This window comes from Aulonocara sp. 'chitande type north' Nkhata Bay, linkage group LG20 (genome assembly GCF_057382095.1).
Source record: "Aulonocara sp. 'chitande type north' Nkhata Bay isolate Kocher_YH1m ecotype deep benthic linkage group LG20, A_spYH_male_GT1.1, whole genome shotgun sequence".
Taxonomy (NCBI): domain Eukaryota; kingdom Metazoa; phylum Chordata; class Actinopteri; order Cichliformes; family Cichlidae; genus Aulonocara; species Aulonocara sp. 'chitande type north' Nkhata Bay.
In genome coordinates this window covers 17166527-17184630 of record NC_141363.1, presented here as the reverse complement: position 1 = coordinate 17184630, position 18104 = coordinate 17166527, and the positions used below count along the sequence as shown (strand labels likewise).

General features: G+C 43.4%; 1 long non-coding RNA gene across 1 annotated transcript in view; it reads left to right on the top strand.

The window, feature by feature from the left end:
- Positions 1–18104, top strand: part of LOC147305382 (uncharacterized) — a 30459-nt gene that overhangs the window by 1121 nt on the left and 11234 nt on the right. The gene's annotated exons all lie outside the window — the stretch shown is intronic.

The following is an 18104-nucleotide window of genomic DNA, read 5'->3' as shown; positions in this document are numbered from 1 at the left end:
TCTGTATGTGTACCATTGTTTTGTCCGCCTTCTCACAGAGTAAAGTATTTAGTTTTGTTATTTTAGTTTTGTTTTTTAGCTGCTGGTTTGAAAGAAAAAATTCCAAATGTGAGTGAGCGAGCTGGAAACAGTCTTCTTATTTATTTGTTGCGCCGCTGTTTTTTTGATTGGTGGTAGCAGGGAAAGTGTTACAACATGCTGCATGTTGGACAGGGTTGAAAGGTCAAGGGTTATCTCTGAGACTCAACATTCTGGACAGATGAAGCAAGTATTTCACACTCAGTGAAAACTCCTTAGAATGAAAACTGGAAATGGTGGAAATGACTCAGTCTCTCTTTATGGAATATGAATTTACACAATGTACATCAAGTTTAAAGTACTTTTTAAAAAATTTTATTTATTGTGCTATTGCCTTTGTCTGTTTGCTCAGATTGTGAACATGTACATGATACACATGTGAAATTATCACATCGCCTCACATTTTTTTTTTGCCAGTTTTTATAAAACTTTCCACTGCATTTTATGCAGCATGTGAGCCACTATATTTCCATATGGCAGCAGCAGAACATAATGCATGGTGTTGAACATGGTGCAGCACAGGTGAGTTCTATCAGTTGCATCATTGTGTTGGGACGGCCGTCCAAACGGGGCCTCGGCTCTATCTATAGACGGGGCACACACATGTGTCACTCTCCAGAGAGAAGGAGCGAGAGAAGTTTAAAGTAAGAGCAAGGTTCTAAAAGTGTCCCGCATATGCTCCCATCCTTCTCTATCATTCCCCCTACTTCTCTTCCAGTGTCTCTCCTTCTCTCTCTCTCTCTGTGTTGCCGTTGTCCAGGCTAATTTTACCCAGTTAGCAGATACCAGGGAGATCAGCAGTAGTCAGCTGTCTGTCAAGCATGCAGAGCACTGACAGGAGGTGGCAAAGTGTCGGGTATCTTTTCCCATCCCTGTAAGAGAGCACTTCCATAGCTTTACATGCTTTAGCAGACACAGCTGACTGAAGGGAATGTGTCTATCCTCCACTTGGTATGAAAAGAAGCCTGTGTGAAACTGTGTTAGCTTAACCATAGGGACTCTAAATGTTGAGAGGGTACAAGAATGAAGAGGTTTATATTTGTTTCAATTTCATTTGCATGTATGAGAAAACATTTTAGTACTTCACCTTGTTCTAAAGAAGTCCTGTCTGATGGTACATTCCCAACTATGTATTGTAGTGGAGCAAGGGTGCACATTACATGCTGAGCAGCTCTTGCAATCTGCAGGAACTGGCTACTTCTCCCCGGAGAATTGTAATTCCCGCCAGGAATATTGTGACTATGATGGCAAAGAAGCTAGATAGGTGGCTTAATTCTTCTTAATGTGTCTGTGTCTAGAGCTGGATTTGTAGTGTGCATAGCCCCTCTCATTTACCAGCCATAGCTGGTAATTTACAAAACTTTCGTTCCATCCCTGGGAGAGAAAATAGGATAGGAACGAGAGAGGAGAAAAGAAGAAGACGACTGTGATTTATGGAAGAGACTTTTAGTTTAATTACTGGGCGGGCAGGGCTGATGTGTGCAGCCCCCATAGCACTGGTTACACAGTGGTAGGAACACACAAAAGGGCTATTGGGGCGGCTATAGAGAAGATGACATACTAGCTTCTGCATTTGCAGTTGATACACTCAGGCATTTTGTGTGTTCAAAGTGCAGGACAAGACATGAGAGTCAGATTATGTAGCATGGAAAAGCAATATACAATATGTGAGTGGTTAGGCACAAACACAAGTGGAAAATGTATGCACGTAGAAGCTTTTACAAAATATCCATTTTCCACTTCACTGTGGAAGGACTCTTATATAGGGGAATGTGTCTTTTGTTCCTTGTATGTTAGCAAATAGAATATTGGGGAGAACTTTGTGCTGTGTCAACAGTATGCTTTAATGCACGCTTTCATGGAGATTTTATTAGCTTTAATTGTCCTTCAAGCTGAAAGTTTGACAGAACAAAGACAAAGAGAGACTTCCTGACATTGCAGATTAGCAGAAGCAGTGCATGCCCCATTTTTCTTTCTTTTCTATTACTAATAGTTTAGGGGGTTTTTTTTGCATTAGTGTTTTGTGGATGGAGAACATGCGCATTTTATCCTTGAACTTGTCTTATATTAGTTAAATACCTTAATGGGGATCTTGACTGGAAATTAGAGTAAAACCTGTGATCCAAAAACCTACAGTTCTGCAAACAAACACACACACACACTCCCAATAACCCTTACACGCTTTCTGCAGCTCCCGCCATAGGTTTTCTTAACGCCTCTCTCAGAGCCTTCATTAGATGTCTGACGTTAGCAATGGTTCAATTCATTAAAAGCGCGACTCAGCCTTTGTGCATTTGCCTATAAATTGGTATTGATCTCTGAGAGGATGGGGAGGGGGGAGGAAGGGGGAAGGGAAGGAGATGGGGGATGTGTGTATTTATATGTGTGTACCAGAGGGAGATCGGGTGGTTGGTTGGTTGGTTGGCTGGTTGGTTGGTTGGTTGGAGTTCGGGGCTGAGGCTAATAGGAGAGGGCAGATAGTGTGTGCCAGCAGGTAGGGTGTATGTGTTTGTGTGTCTGTGATTGTGTTTGTGGGAAGGGACCTCAGGTGAATAGGATTCACTGGAGCAACAAGGGCAGTTGAACACACACGCATACACACACACACAATCTATGCACACTGATATACATTTACAAATTAACACACGACATATACAGAGATTAATTTAATTCGCTCGGCCTTCTCCCCCTTGCTTTTCCCCCACTTTGACCATGTGCAGCACCACATGTGCCATTCAAACCTCATCATCACCACCACCGTCTGCTCAGCATGGAAGTGTAACACCGCTATAGTTTGACTGGGAAAGAGGTAGAAGGCTGAGAGAGAGAGCGCATGGGAGCAGGAGAGAAAAAAAGAGAGGGAATGAGAGCACATGCTACATGAGGGGGAGTGGGCAGTCAGGGGGTGACTGCATAGCATGGCAGCCTATAGACTACATGGGACAATGTTTATGTGTGTGTGTGAGACAGAGAGAACGAGAGTGAGAGAGAGGGTAGATGAATGGGAGGTGAGGGAAAAAAAGGGGGGGAATTGCTGTCAGTGGTGGAGGACCGGTGGGACGAGCAGCTGTTCACCGGACTAAAAGTTTTCAGTATGAGGAAGAGGGAGAGATTATAAAGAGAGGATAGGGTGAGAGAGAAAGAGAGAATCAGAGTGAGGATGTTAGAGAGAGAGAGAGTGAGTGTGTGGCGAAACACACACACACAGACTGCAGAGGCAGCACCTGGGACACAGACTGAGGGAAGAGAGAGCGAAGCACTTCTTCTTCTACTCTCCTTTTCTTCTGTGCTTTCGCTTTATTGCTTCTTCTCTTTGGTGCATCGTCCCAGCTGAAGCGAGAGACGAGGGGAGGAGGAGGTGGGGGGATGGGGGGTGGGGGGGCTTGTATCTGTGTGCCTGTGTGTGTGTGTGTGTGCGTGTGTGTGTGTGTGTACGTGCTGGGGGGCTTCTAGCCAACATCTGCCTGTAGGTAAGTGCAACATCTCCCTTATTTCCCATCATTCTCTAACTCCCACACCTCCTTCACCCCACAGCAGCTGAACCTCTAAGTATGATACTCAAGGTGAATTGCGTGCTGTGTGTGCATGTGTGTGTGTGTTTGAGAAAAATCACTTCTTAATGTACAATATTTCAAAGCTCAGCGGTCACATAGTGGGCAGACATAGTGGCTTATTACAAGTGTCTACTCATAGTGTTTTAAGCGTTGATAGTGACTTGTTGGTGGTAGCTGTAGGTGTTTTCTTTTCAATGAAAAAAAGTGTAAACTAGCTGCATGGATTTCTCCTTTAATTAAAGTTTTAAATCATCTCGGCTCTTTTTTGGTCCACGGGTCAGAACAAAAAGCTGGGTCCTTATTCTAATAGGCAGAAAAGTTTGGCATGTTAGCATCAAAAGAACTCTCTCTGTTGGGATGGGAGGAGTGAACCCTGAAGCCTGTGCTACTGGTGAGTGTCATAAATGCATTCAGTGGTCAGCGCAGTTCCTGATTCGACACTTTTTTTCCCCTCCCCATTGACGAGCGTTTTGGGCTGGCAGCGTGGAGGAGGTGTGAGGCCTGATGCGCCACCAAGGACAGTGGCCTGCTTGGGGGACATACTTCTTTATATGCCCATATGAACAAGAGCAACTATGGAATGTAAAGAAGTATGTATCCCAGGTCGGGAGAAATTGCAGCGCAGCAACCTGAAAGGAACTTTAAACTTAACTGCAAAGCAAATCCACCATGATGAAGAAGATTTTACTTTAGTTCCACATCCTAGCTGTAGATAATCTATCTGCATGCTACATGATCACAGGCAAGGTATGTGAAATTTTTTTTCTGCCCTGATGTGGCCCAATTGAGTCCAGTCAGCTTCTCAATGAGATACATACATCAGTAAAGTGTAGATGCAGCTAAACTCTGGTCGACATTTTCCACATGGCTGTCATAGATTTTCAGATTTGTCTTTCATTCTTAGTTCATTTGGCCAAAAGTGGATTTTTTTTCCCTACACCCTGTGATGGTGATTAGTTTTTAAGAAGTCCATTTTGTTTACTTTAAGAATACATTGTGTGAATTTGCTAATGCTACAAAATGACACACAAGTAGACATACCCACACTACAGACAGACAGCGGTTTCCAGTAAATGGTGCAGTGATTAAATGCTTGCTAATGGATAGCATGGGCCTGAGAGGACGGTCAGAAAGAGGAAGAAGAAGAGACTGGCTGCAGGCCTCTCTAACAGATTACTGCGCTCAGACGCCTGCGTGCAGTCACGCTGTCTGGATCTGGCTTCGACTTGTTGGCCTACTTGTAGACATTTGAAATCAGAAGTCTAAATTTTTCACCTCTCGTTCAAGTTACTTGGTCTGATTGTTCTGTCAACTTCTTTGCAGTGGGGGAAGTTTACGTCTTATGGCATTTACAAGACAGCTAAGAGAGAGAAAAGTGACAGGAAAAGTGAACGAAAAAGACTTACGATGAGGCAAACCCACAGTGTGAGCCTGTATGATATCTGTCTCAGGATGCTGAGCCAGCAGGACATGCAGGTCTTTGTGTAATCATTTTTTAGCTCTGATTAAGTATGTATGGGAGGCACAGTATGTCTATGTGTGCTGGAACAGTGACTAATCCGGGTGTGGTTTGGGAGCAGGTATAACAATCATGTCAGGTTTTAGTGTATGGATTTTGGCCTACTTTGTATATAAATACTGTATGTGGCCTACTTAAGGTTTACCTGTCCCTGTTCAGGTATTATTTGGGCCAGTTTCAGTGCGGTAATTTGGCCCTGGTCAGGTGTACACCCCGGGGTGCTGTGCCTGTGTGGGAGCGACTGGTCTGACAGGGATATGCAGTCGGATTACACTTCCTGCCAATGTGATTTTTCAAGGAGAGAAAAAAAGGGGTGGGTAATAAACGCGAAGAACAGCTTCGTGCCAGGAAGAATTGTTTAACATTACAATACACGCAGTCGTGTGTTTGTTTCAAAGCTAATTAAGCTTCAATATGAGAGACAGTTCTAATCTTAGCAGGCGCAAATGAAGAGGCTCCACACATCACTGGAGAACATATTCATAAAGACCCCCTGCCCAGCGCCCCCAACACACACACACACACAAAGAAACGTAAAGTATGTGTGCCTGTGAGTAAGTACAAGTGTGTGAGTGTGTTTTTATGTTGGAGGGATTTATTGCAGTGATTTTTAAGAAGCAGCGGGAAAGGTCGTTGTACTGTGGGAGAATTCAAAGATAGAAGGGCACAGTAGTAAGTGTGTGATAGAGGAGATGCGGATGGGGTGGGGGGTGGTAAAGGAAAAAAAGGGAAACGAGAGAGCAGCGTAGACTGAAGTAGGATCGTAGCGGAGGGAGTTGTGGCGAGTGAGCGTGTGAGATGAGGCGAGGCGAAGGCTGGATTGATGATGGTGTTCAGGGCCTCCTGTGTGTATGTGTGTGTGTGTGTGTGGGGGGGGGGGGGGGGGGTATGAGGTGGGGCTGGGCGGGTATTGTTCTGTCACTTTGCCTGTGTCAGCAGGTGGAAGCTCTCATCAGGACATTAAATATGCAACAATGCTGACTGCGGCACCGTGCTGAGACAGCCAAAGCTGGACGACTGGGGGGCCCCGCTAAAAGTAAACCAATGCCACCGCTTTGACTCGCTCTGCGCTAGACAGTTATCCATCCATCCACACACACATACTCACGCATACATAAACACATACAGGCATGCACACACCTTGAGAACTCCAGCTTCTTCTCAGGGCTTCCCCGACCCTCTCTTCCAGCTTTTCTTTGCTGGCTGTTTAGTCCAATGCCAAAGCTGGCTGACTTGCCAGCTTACCGGCTGGCTGGCTGGCTGGCTGACTTGTTTCCCCATTTGGAGTCCACACAAGGGCAAAGGCAAAGCTTGTAATCCACAGGCCCAGTGAGGGATTAGTGGTAGTTACATACAGATCAGTCATGTGGAACATTGACTGTAGCAACTTACAAAAAAATTGCCTCTGTGAATATGGAATTTAATGCAGAGCCTACAATCCAGCTGACTATACGCATGTGTAAAGAAGTGCTTGATTCACCACTCTCTGTCAGCTGAAGCAAACCAGTCAATCAACCAGGGCAAGATTATGTTAGAGGCCAAACCTGCTTTTTTTCTGAGTTTATACAGGCATTTGTCCAAAAGCTTTTAGATGTTTATGATTTTATGCCCTAGGCATAAAGTGATGCAGTTGCATCTTAACACTAAAGACTCACAAGGTCATTGGAGATTAGGGGTAGCATTGGGTTTTTGCCAGATATATTAAACAGAAACAAGAATGTTTTACATTTTAAGTGAAATCTCTTTACATTTCTCTTTAAATTCTATAAAAAGGAGTCAACATTAACTGAACCCCAACCCTAGCTTTAATCATCAATGGATTGTAAATTGATGTTTCACCAACCACGCAGACAAGAGTGTCTGTTGAAGGATTAGAGCTCAGAGGATTAATTAATGACCCTTCCTGCTCAAATTTCTCACAAACTAATTAAACACATTTAATTTAAATTCAATTCAAATTGACCAACTTAACTCAGAATATACAAAGTGATTCACAATCAAAATGAAGACAAAGACTTTGATTTAATTATGAGCAGTATTTCTCCTTAAGAAACAGCTAGAGACCAGATTCATGTGTTTTTTTCTTTCTTCAGACTGATAAAGCAACACTCGCTGTTAATCTGCTGACTGTGCCTCACTAGATGTTCACCCTCTCTGAAACAGCTATTCGTACTGTTAGGTTGATGATTTGTTGGACAATGCCACCAAATTTTTGGGATTTAAAAAAATGTATTAATATACTTATGTTTCTGTCCACCACTAATTGATTCTGATTCTGTTAGTGTAAAGAATGTTAGAGATTAAGTGATATTTCTACCAACTAGTAGGTGTGACTTCTGACACCACAGTAGCCTTATTTATACCACCCATACCATAAATTAATTACCTGTTCTTCTCATATATAGCTTATCTTTAGTATCACTACAAGGCATTTGAAATAATTTCCTACAGAAGCAGAATATATTTTAAAGCTTTTCACCAAGCTTGTCAGCTCTGCAAAGAACATACTAACATATGCATTGAAAAGTGATAGGTAACGATTGAAACAGCAACTAGTGATAGAAGGCAGCAATGGCAACTGATGGGAATTTTTTGCAGCTTATAGCGTAACCAAATCAGGAGGGTCTATTTGGTGTATATCCTGTGACTTTACACAGTGCACACCACACAGGGTACATTATTGTATTTCAGAATGTAAAATCTTGTTAATGTGCTGCTGTCTACTTAAACAAAAACACACCATGTGTGTTTTTATTTTGTCAGTGCCCCTATGTGCATTACGATAAGGAAACATGTTTTAAGCAATTACCAACAAGAAACACTTGCAGAAGCTAGTTATAGTGCTGATGGCTCACTTCAAAATTTGGAAAAATGATACATTTGTGAAGTTCCTTTTTCATTTTTATTCTAAAAAAGGTGAGGTAAGTGACGGAAGTGATGTTGTAGGTGACGTCAGACGCCGGAGATTTTGGCGGAGAAAAAGCAAATGGTAGCATAGAGTTTAACAAAGGTTTTCCAAGCTTCAGTATTTCCAAATATTTTCCAAATATACTAATCAATTGTCATATAACTAACAACATCTGTTTTATCATCTCTAACACCCTGGAGGACAACGGGGAGAGTTTAGACGCTCTCCAAGATTACATCGACCGCTGTTTTCAAGATTTAGTAATGCATAAGGCCCAGAGTGCATCTTCCCCGGCCAAAATCGAGACGCCGTCATCGAAGAGAAGTCGCCAGGCAGACTCCCCCGGTACAACATCGCCTGCCGGCAAAGACATCGCAGAAATCCTGGAGTCCATCGACAAGCGATTGTCCAGTTTCGATGCGAGGCTGTCCCTGGTGGAGATTTTACACCGGGAATTTAAATCTCTGAGAGAATCCCTGGAATTCAGCCAGCGGCAGGTGGAAACGCTTGCCGCTGAAAATGCCACGCTACGGGAGTCGGTTAAATCTCTCACCGATAACGTGACCCAGCTAAACATTGAAAATAAAAAAATAAAAGAGTCCGTTATCGATTTACAAGCCCGTAGCATGAGAGATAATCTTGTGTTTTCTGGTATTCCAGAAACTGCCGGAGAGGACGCAGAGGCAACGGTGAAAAGCTTCATTAAAATCCACCTGAAGCTGCCGGAGGACACCGTAAAGAACATCGACTTCGATAGAGTACATCGCTTGGGGGGCGTGAGGTCGCGGACCGGGAGACCACGGCCTATTGTGGCCAAATTCAGCCAATTCAAACAAAAGGAACAGGTGAAGAGTCGCGGCAGAGAGCTGAAAGGAACGGACTTCAGCGTGAACGACCAGTTCCCCAAAGAGATCCTGGAACGACGCAAGGTCCTGTTCCCAGTTCGACGTAGCTTTATCCAGAAAGGCTCCCGTGCTGTCATCGCTGTGGACCGGCTCTACGTGGACGGACAGCTGTACCGCGACCCCGGCACCACACCGTGGTTATACTGACTGCACTCCAGATAAGAACCCGCTACACTCTTTTCTTATTCATTCACACTTTCTCCTTTAAAATGTGTTTAACCTAGTAATATCAGTAGGATGTCATAGCAGATATAATACCGTCACCCTCCGTCATTGCTTTAATTGGAATGTTTCCGTTTCGTTTCCTTTTTTTTGTTGTCGCTCACAGTTCATGTGGTTTCTTTCTTTCTCTTGTCTTTCACTGCTGTGGTCACCCACTTCCCCACTCACCTACAAACAACACCCTCTATTTCTCCATATTTTCACAACACGATCACGCAAACACATCAGCTCAACGGCAGCACATTCACAACAGCCTCACAGCACGCACAGACTTGCAGGACACATAAGCAAGCCACGCTTGTTCATATTAGTGAATATTCACACACATAGTCAGACTTATGGAGTCTCTCACCACACTTCTTTTTCTCTTTCTATTTACAAACAAGGGATGTTTCCATATTCTCTCCACCTGTCTAAACGAAACACCCAGCATACATCATTAAACATACACGCACAATTAAGGGCATGCTGAGGTTTGTCACATGGAATGTAAATGGAGCTGGCACCAGAGGAAAGAGGTTAAAAATATTTAACCAGCTTAAAAAACTACAGGCAGATGTTGTTTTATTACAAGAAACTCACAAACCTGTCACAGGTTTAAACGAACTTAAAACACCTGAGTTTCCTAACGTGTTTGCAGCCGGTTATAATTCTAGACAACGGGGAGTAGCAATTTTAATACATAAAAATGTTAATTTTACAGTACTCGATACAGTTATAGATCCAGAGGGTAGATTTCTAATTATTAAACTATCAATATTGAACAAAAAACTATGTATTGTTAGTATATATGGTCCAAATGTTGATGAACCCTCATTCTTCCACGGTTTTTTTAGTGCACTCTCTGAACACCTTGATTGCACACTCATTCTTGGCGGTGACCTCAACCTTGGACTAAATGAAGAAATGGATAGGCTCAACACAACAGGAACTCAGCGTAATTGGCAGTCCACAAATATAATCAAACAGTATATGAACGACTTTGGTCTTTGCGATGCATGGCGCTCTCTTCACCCCACCAGTAAGGAATATACTTTTTTCTCGCATGTTCATCACTCTTACTCTCGTCTGGATTATTTTTTGGTCAGCAGCTCACTGCTGTGTGACATTTCAGACACTGAGATTCATCCTATAGCTGTCAGCGATCATGCTCCTGTATCTTTAACACTAATGCACAAGAATAATACTACGCCAAGTAAAAACTGGAGATTTAATATATCACTACTTAAAGATGAAGACTTTATTAAATACTTTAAAAAGGAATGGACTTCATATTTAGACTTTAATGACACTCCCGGAATATCTGCTTCTGTTCTATGGGAAGCAGGGAAAGCTGTGATGAGAGGTAAAATAATTTCTTTCTCATCACACAAAAAGAAAGAAGAAAACAAAAATATTCAGGAATTAGAAAAAAACATCAAATCACTAGAAGAAGCCTACGCGTGCGACCAAGATCAGGAAACATTGAACAAAATATGCAAAACAAAACTAGAATTAAATGAAATTATTAATAAAAAAACACAATTCCTTATACAAAGACTTCGCTTGCAGAATTTTGAACACAGTAACAAATCAGGTCGATTTCTAGCTAACCAGCTAAAAATAAATAAAGAAAAAACAACTATATGTGCTGCTAAAGATTTATCGGGGAACACAATATATGATCCTGGAAGAATAAACAACATTTTTAGGGATTTCTATGAAACTTTATACTCACCACAAATAAACCCATCTAAAAATGAAATTGATCTGTTTCTTGACAACGTAACTCTTCCAAAATTACTAGACAGTCAAGCAATGGAATTGGATTCGCCACTGACGCCAAGTGAACTCCAGGAAGCCCTGATAAGTATGCCCAATAATAAGGCTCCAGGTCCAGACGGCTTCCCTGCAGAATTCTACAAAGAATTCTGGACAATTTTGGCACCAGTATTCCACAGCATGTTGCAGGAAATCGAGGAAAATGGCAGACTACCACCAAATATGAATTCTGCCAACATTAGTCTCCTGCTAAAACCAGGCAAAGACCCTTTATTTCCCTCAAGCTATCGTCCAATTTCTCTTTTAAATGTAGACCTTAAAATAATCTGCAAAGCTCTCTCAAAGAGATTAGAGAAAATGACCCCCCTCTTAATTCATCCTGACCAAACTGGTTTCATAAAGGGTCGGCACTCCTCAACAAACACTCGTAGATTACTTAATTTAATAGACTACTCATACGATAAAAACATCGAAGCCATAATATTATCTCTAGATGCAGAAAAAGCATTTGACAGAGTTAATTGGAAATTTTTATTCGCAACTTTACACAAATTTGGTTTTGGAAACTCTTTCATAAACTGGATAAGAATATTATACAATTCCCCAACGGCTCGTATCAGAACAAATGACCAGACATCCTCCAGCTTCTATCTCCTGAGGGGCACCAGACAGGGATGCCCACTCTCCCCCTCACTTTTTGCAATTTTTATCGAACCTCTAGCAGCAGCATTTAGACAGGCTACAACAATTAAGGGCATAAAATGTAAGAACATAGAACATAAAATCAGTCTCTATGCGGATGATGTGTTGCTTTTTCTGCAAAACACACAAACCAACCTCTCTGAGGTAATTACTTTAATAAACTGGTTTTCAAGAGTTTCAGATTATTCAATTAACTGGCCAAAATCTACAGTTCTCCCCATTAACTGCTCCTTCCATAATTCTTCCTCTGCCCCACTGCAATCCGGAAATATTAAATATTTAGGTATTAATGTCTCTCCTAAGCTTTCAGACTTAACTAAACTAAACCACATCCCACTTCTAAAGAAAGTAGAAGGCGATCTGACTAGATGGAAATCTTTACCCATATCACTCATGGGAAGGGTCGCCACTATAAAAATGATGATCTTGCCAAAAATAAATTACTTATTTTTGATGATCCCTAACAAACCATCACAAGATTGGTTCAGATCTCTGGATTCATATATTTCCAAATTCCTTTGGAAAGATAAACCCCCGCGTATTAGCTTAAAAACGCTACAAAGAACCAAGGATAGAGGAGGATTAGATCTGCCTAATTTTCACCAATACTTCTTAGCCAACAGGCTTCAGTTCATCTCAGAATGGTTAAAACATACCTTCTTAGTTGAGCCCTGGCTAGATGTTGAACAGGCACTATGCAAGGATCTAGAGATTTCAGACCTACCATTTATTAGCTCAAACATCAAAAGACATGAATGCTTTAAAAGTATCAACATCAGCTTTTCTCTAACAGCATGGTGGGAGTTTCTAAAAATAACGGAGTCTTCATTAATCCCATGCAAACGTACACCTATCTGGAATAACCCTGACATATTACAAAACAATAATATGATTAATTTCCCAGAATGGAGTTGTAAAGGAATTAAATACTTAGAACATATATTAGAGGGAACAGAATTTATTCCATTTGACAGACTAGTTGAACAATATGGGATCAACAAGACAAGGTTTTTAGAATATCAACAAATTAAATCCATAGTAAAAAAGAAATTTAACCTCAGTCAAGTTGAATTACAAACACCACTAAGTGCGGCACATTTTCTTACTCTTAAATCCCCCAAATTATTATCTAAAATATACAGAACACTTTCTAAATTAGATGAATCAATATCCCTTCCTACTGCAAAGTGGGAAGCAGATTTATCAGTCAACCTAGACCAAAACTTCTGGTCTCAGATTTGCTTAAAAACTTTTAAATTAATTAAAAATCCCAGTCTGCAATTAACACAATACAAAATACTTCATAGAGTGCACTATACAGGTCATCGGATGTTTAAGATGGGCTTTACATCTTCCAACAACTGCTCACACTGTCAAGGCAATACACCAGACAATTACATCCACGCTCTTTGGTTCTGTCCACCAGTGCAAAAGTTTTGGCGCGAGATATGTGAAGACTTATCAAAATGTCTGAAATGTAACATTCCAACTTCCCCCTTAGTGTGTTTGTTGGGCAGCTTAGATAATGTCACTTCAGAAAAGAATATAGCCCATATGATCTTCACTGCCCTATGCATAGCCAAGAAAACAGTCCTCATGAACTGGAAAAATAAAAATAATCTTAATTCTAACCAATATAGAAATTATCTATTAGATTACATTAGTCTTGACACAGCCTCTGCCACCACATCAGATCAATTGCTCTGGGCCCCTTTTATCAGCTCCATCACCTAGTGGGGGTGGGGGGTCATAGTTTGGTCCCGCCTTCACTGTTGTGATTGGTGAGGGGGTAGGGACAGGCTTAGGGCGTCGGGGGGTTCCCCGGAGGCATCTTCCTTGGGGGGCTCAACCCGGGGTAGCGGTCACGTCCGGTTGAGGGCTCTGTTGGCTCTCAGGTGACTGTTTCCTCGCGGCTGCGTGCAGCGGGGCTAGGGGAGGGTCTGTGCTGACGGACGTGGGTTACTGACCTGGCAACCTGGCTGCCCCTGGGTGGGTCCGGGATGGGCGTGAGGTTCTGGGGGTGCTCCGTCTCTGGGCGGGGGCCCGGGCCGGGCCTCGGGGGCTCGGGTCCTGGTTGGTGTGTTGCCGGGGTTGTGGGCGGGTGGGTGCATGGGGGCCCGGCCCTGGAGCAGGGTGCCGCCGGTGCATCGAGCCGCCTGGGGGGCTCTTCAACTGGTGGGGGGGATGGTTACATCTGGCAGGAGCTTTCTTCTCTCAGGAACTCTCTGCAGGAGGGGGAGATACAGGAGAGGTGGAGGAAGATCTCAGCCTGGGCGTTTACCGTCTTATGTAGTCTGGAAGATGTGTGGTTGGTGGGGTGGGTGCAGTTTTCTCTGTGGTGGGGTTGGGTGGACTGTCCAGGGCTCTGTGGAGCCGGGGGGCGCTACTGCACTGGGCCCCGGTCTGATGGGCCTGGGCCCCCCTTCCCTGGCGGGTCGCGGAGGGTGGGAGTGCCTACTGGGGTCAGCGGGGGAGCTGGCCCCAGGGAGGGGTTACCTGCCCCTCCCTTCCTTCCCTCCCCATCTCCAGCTGCCTCCCTCTTCCCGCTCCTCCACAACCACCCACACATGCAGGGCCTTGGAGTGGGGGTATGTCACCAGGGTGCAGAGGAGGCTACCCCCCCCCCCTGTCCCCTTCTGGCTGCCTCTGCCTCAATTTTATCCCACAACTTAGACATTCACATTATTCACACTCTCATTACACATACATATAGGATCTTGGGGGTGGGCACAATCACGGAGTCCAAATCACCATCAGGGTGTATACCTCACCCCTGACGTCGTTGCCCACCTCTCAATTTTAAATACACTTAGTCATTGAGGGCTAGCAGGAGGGACCATGCGCTTACCTGCTGCTCCTTGGCAGGTAGCTCCATGCCCTCCTGGGTTTTAATTGCACCTTAGAACACATATGCATCAACACTACAATGAGCGGGTGGAGGGAGGTTTGGAGTCTTCTCCCACCCCCATTCTCTGCGGCCTGCTGGAGCGGGGGGGCTAGTAGGAGGAGTTGGCCGTCCGACTGCGGTCTGGGGTGTGGAGCCTCCCTGCTGCTGCGGAGTCGGGGTGGTCTGCCTCTCCCCACCGCAGGGAAAAGGGTAACACCACCTGGGTCTGGGTGCAATTCCCCCCTCCAGGGGCAAGGGTACCTAGACCCGGTTTGTAGAGTACGCTTGGGGAGTGTGATTGTGTGTACAGCGTCTCTTTATGTCTGTCTCCACGTTGGTTGAGTGTGGAGTGAGTGCATATGAGAGCATGAGGGTGGGAATGGATGTTTGTGTCTGTGTGTGCCTGTATGTCTGTGTCTATATGTCAGGTTGGGTATCAGACGCCACCTCTCTGGGGACACCTCAGGCCCTCCAAGGTTTGGAGGCCTATCTCCACCCACCACCACTTCCCCTGCCGGTGGCGGACTCCCTCAGGTGTCGGTGTGTTGGTGGTTCTTTGTGTCTGGGGGTGGGCGTCCGGGTACACACCGGCTCACTCCTTGGCGGCCGCTTGTCGGGGCCTGGGGCCTGGGGCTCGCTCGGGCCCCTTTGGAGGTGGGGTGCCCCCGGCCTCTCGACCTAGGGCTCGGTCACTCAGGCGCAGCTGGGGGCCGGCGGAGCTCACGGGCGCGTCACTGCAACCCCCCCTGGCTTCTGCTCCGCGGCTGCTGAGTGAGCCCTCATCTGGGACTCTCCTCAGCTCTTACTGGAACAGTGGCGCGGCTGCCCCTCTGTTGGTCTTCCATGGTCTCTTGTGTTCTGGGGGCCTCTGGATGTCTGGAGTTTTGATCTCCTCCATACCCGCTTCACACCCTGGAGGATGGGGCTGTGGCCCCCCCACACTCCCTAGCAGATCATTACATGGAGAAACCTTTGGAATGCAAGCATGCTGATCCACACAGGTATGCACACATGGGTATTCACAGACGTGGACTAAAGCTTTCTTGGCTGCTGCCTCAAAGCACACTGTGCGCTGTCTATCTTGCGTGCTGCACAATATCGTTTATTACTTAGTAAATACTGATATCTATGACTAGCTAGTTTATTGTGATGGTGCTTTGTTTTCTCTATTATTATGTTGCTCTTTGTTGTTTGCTGTCTCCTCTGTTTGTTTGTTTGTTTGTTTGTTTGTTTTTTCTCCATACAGGTGACCCAGGAGTTTTTTTTTTTTTTTGTCTCTCTTCCCCCCCCTTCTCACCGTCTCTTCTCCCCTTGGGTTTTCTTTCTTTCTCTCCCCCTCTCTCTCTCATTCATTCCCCCTGTCCTATTTATTAAAAAAAAAAAAAAAAAAAAAATGACAAAGGATGAACTGAAGCTCTGCCATCACGTAATGTCGCATACTGCTGTTTCTGATGTCATTTAAAAAGAAGATAAAAAAGGTGAAAACATGGTTGCAGGGTTCTGCAGTACACAAGATACCCGCAACCCTGAATATAACTCGAATTTTAATCAGGGGTGACTTTATGTGGCATCATGAGGTGTGTAGTGATAGAAGAACAAATGGCTCCAAATGAGGCCTTTATATTTTTAATGGTGCCCTAGATAGGTGAGTTTAGTTTCTTAAATTGTTAATATGCCTCCTTGCACTGCATTTCTGTGTATCTCAGAAGACAGAAGGAAGTAGAAGACAAGACTGTAGGAGAGAAGATTGTAAAGTCAGCCGTTTGATATTAAGTGTCAGAGTTTATTGCCGGGACTTTTTTCTCTTTTAATCATGTTTATAGTAAGTGTGCTTCGGCAGCAATCTACGGAATATAATAGCGGTAAAGAGTAATGGAAGTTGAAACAGATGCGGTGGAGTGGTAATGTATGTGTCGTTTCGCCCTGATACAAGGACACACACATAGCCTATTATATCCCATTCTATGTTTATGTCTCAAAAGCTAATCTCAGGGGAAATGTACATCTGAAACCCCCTGCAAAGTCATTGCTCACACAATGGGCACATATATAAAACACACACATAGATACCGTCACACATACCGGTCTAAATGAAATGTGGGTATGGCCACATAAACACTCTGAAAGTAGCTCTAGAATGTATATGTAACACCAACAGACCCAGCCACAGTATTGATTCATCTGGCTGTTTATGTTCTGTTTTTTTTAATGTTCACATTACATGGTTGTAATGCACCTTTTCTGAGGGCGGTAGCTCAGTGATTTGTTTCTTTAGCTGTAGAAGCTTTTTTATCTGTAGCATCAGCAATAGGCTTCAGCCAAAGTTTGCAGTTTTCCAGTATATATAAACACATACGTGTGTGTGACTTATATTCATTGAATGAATGAAAAATGACTGAAGGATAAATATGCTAATTGGAGGGTGTGGTTTTTTTTCTTTACGCTTATTTATTTATTTATTTTTAACTTAATATTCCACTTGTCTGGATGGTAGATTGTTTGAGATTTGTGCCACTACAAGCAGCTGTAACCAATCTATATTTTGCTAGGCTAGGCTAAGTATTATTTGACAACTAGTATAGCTTACTTTGTGGTTCAGGTAATCTGAAAGTTTGTACTTCAGTTTTGATGAATGAAATTGTGGTATTTTATCACTTTTTTACTTAGCACTAATTAGTAGATATGGATTTCTTTGCTTTGACTCCATGCAATTTATAGTTATAGTTTGCTAACCAAACAAGTTAGCATTAGTGCATAACTTAGTGCTCATGCTTCTAGGTCCTAAACCTAGCATGTTGTAAACAAAATACTGATGCTGAGGCTTAAAAAATATTGAATCCAAAACCAAAAGTTTTTTAAAAAAAGTTTATATGTATAATCTTTGGTTTAAGTATGCAGAGCTTTAAAAAAAATATAAAAACTCAAATACGTGTACCTATATGAGTAGTGATGTCCCTTTTTGGCCTATAAAAGTTCTTTTGGTCTTAGACATTAACGGAGTCTTGTACAGACGCAGAAAGAGCTTTTTGGTGATGGAACATGTGTCGTACAGTACATATGCCTCTGGAATTATAAGAGACAATTTACAACCAATGAAAGAAAGAAGATAAGGCCTTGATAATAAACGGCTTCAAACATCTAATGAATTTCTCATAATTATGGGCCTTAAAAGTCAATTAGTTAATTGGCCCAGCAGTTTAATGTTAGAATGATGGTGCATTAGTTCAAAGGAAACCTCACAATCAATGAAGAAAACACAGCACAATCAGAAAGCAAATTACTATTTATCATTTAGCGATTAAGCCATACGTTCTCTTTGAGTGTGTCAGAGCCAAAAAAGATTCACCCTGCCCCGAGCGTGCACGCACACACACACACACACACACACACACACACACACACACACACACACACACACACACACACAGAGTGTGGCTCCAAAAAGCAGATCAGTCGCTTAGGCCGGGACAGAGATCAATGTTGAGGTAATTTGTTTCGATCAATTAAACAGACATCTGCTTGAATTAGACTCCAATAGACTGCAAAAGACCCAACCCCTTCCTATCCT